Below are 2,506 nucleotides of genomic sequence, written 5' to 3' on the forward strand. Positions count from 1 at the left end.
CAGACATAGTAGGTACTGAATTCTTTGTTGAGTAGAAATAAAAAGGCATACAAAAATCTGATATTTTCACGAAGGTGTCAAGTGACTTATTGTTATTCAATAACCATATTATAGGGAGATTAGTATTGCTTTCTTACAAAGATCAAATTTTATTGTTGTCCTGGATTGATAACAATAATCTCTTATAGAGTCTCTTTTTATAACTATATGAAAAGTCGCATCAAAGAAAAATTAGAGACTAACCTCAAGTTGTAATTCTCCTCCCACTATGTCTGTACTCTAAGGGCTATGCGTTATGTTTTCTTTGGGAGGTTTTTAGATCTCTCTCTGTCCCTGTCTCTGTCTCTGTCCCCTCTCCTTCTCATCTCTCTCATTTCTTCTTTTCAGACAGGGTCTTACCATGTAGCTTACTTACTCTTCAGAGTGCTGGGTTTATAGGCATGAGCCAGTATCACAACCAAACTCATAGATGCCTTTGATTATCACACTCATATTGTACACTGTGCTCTGAGCCCTTCAAAAATGGCAAACGGTGTAATTTACTTATTACTCACGAATTTATTCTGAATTATTCTAACCCAATATGCTCTGTACACACGCTTTTGTCCTAGTGCAGATTTTCCCAGATTCTGACCTCACTGCTGATTAATTTTCCCTTCACACTGACCTTTGCTATGAATATTAACCCTTGTTTAATGTCCACCGAGCCTCAGCCTTTGCAATCCATCGATCTTGATAGATTTTCTTTTTTTTATTTCCTTAAATTCCCTCATGGTTGCATTTGAAAGAAAAATAAACTATCTGAATGAAAAAGTAGTTATTTTTCATAAAGTTGAAAAAATTCAGCAATGATTCTGACTACAAGGCTCAGTTAGCCATGTTGCTGTTTAACTTTGCTGTGTAGTAACAGGGTAACTCAGTTAGGAAGATAATTTATTCTTCCTCAAATTATAACCAAATGTTCAGATTACACCTCAGTTGACTTCTCAGTGGACTTCAACTTAGGGCATAGTATCTATCTAATCTATCTGTCTGTCTATCTATCTATCTGTCTGTCTGTCTGTCTGTCTGTCTGTCTATCTATCTATCTATCTATCTATCTACCTACCTATCTATCTATCTGTCTATCTTCATCATCACCATTATCTATCTATCTATCTATCTATCTATCTATCTATCTATCATAATCATCATAATCATTATCTATCTATCTATCTATCTATCTATCTATCTATCTATCTATCACATCACCATTATCTATCTAACTATCTATCTATCTATCTATCTATCTATCTATCATAATCATCATCATTATCTATCTATCTATCTATCTATCTATCTATCTATCTATCTATCTATCATCATCTTTGAATCAGTTCTTGTGCTTAAGATGATGGGATGGGATGAAGACTTGACCTGTGTCATGTGAAATGCCTCACATAGAATACTTACTCTGGCTACTGTTGGTACTGCCCTAAGAAAACCTTCCTCTTTTCTGTACAGATCTTGAGAAGTCCTCATTATGTGTCACTAGTTCCCAAATGAAAGTCAAATTCATAATTCAATGCCTTTACTATAAAGGAGGATGGGAAAGTAAGAATCTCACTTTTAACTTTGATAGTGAGAGGATTACATGCTTCCTCTGGTTACTTATCTGGAGAATTCTCTAAATTTAGATAAGCAGTTCATATCCAGATGGCTAAGAATAATAAACTTCACTAAGAAAAGACATAATCATATGTGGATGAGAGTTTATCTCAGTTAGAGCTTTGTGAATCTAAGTGAAGGGCAATTAGGTACCATCATTTTCCACAGATACTGAAAATTCTATTTTCTGTCTCATGTTTACATTTTAAATTCTTTTGGGTGTATTGCTTTGGTGCTGAATGAAGCAGGAAGTACCTTTGTGTTTCTGTTTTTGTAACTGAGTGAGATTGTGGAGAGTCTGTAAATGCCCCATAGTGTTACAATTCATCCTAAGAAATCTCTAATTTCTGGAGCATTTCCCTAAACACATTCCATAGCATTAAGTACAAAAGGGTTCTGAGGTCAAATATGTTTGCTTTAAGCTAAAATAAACAAGGCCCTTTAGAACAGGATTCATTGAAATCTTTAATAAGCATTGGAAATCACTAAGAAAAGAGTGTGGCATACAGCACTTCCTAAACACTTCTCACAGCTGTGGCCTGGTTGGCTAAACTGAGCTAAAATGTGAGAACGGAGGCTCATTTTTACCATCCTACTGCATTGGGGTATTGCTCATTTTCTCCAAAAACATAACGTTGGACCAGTGATTTTTGGAAACACAGTTTGGGAAGATCTAGACTGAATTCATGATATGATTAGAATTGACTTAAAGGTTTGGCACTGTAGATTTCTGATTTTTTAATTAATTAAATTTGCTCTTTGAAAATTTCATATATATATGTATATGAATTTCATCTATCTATCAATCTATCTATCATCTATCTATCTATCTATCTATCTATCTATCAATCTATCATCT

This window comes from Nannospalax galili, unplaced genomic scaffold (genome assembly GCF_000622305.1).
Source record: "Nannospalax galili isolate Female #2095 unplaced genomic scaffold, S.galili_v1.0 scaffold423, whole genome shotgun sequence".
Classification (NCBI taxonomy): Eukaryota; Metazoa; Chordata; class Mammalia; order Rodentia; family Spalacidae; genus Nannospalax; species Nannospalax galili.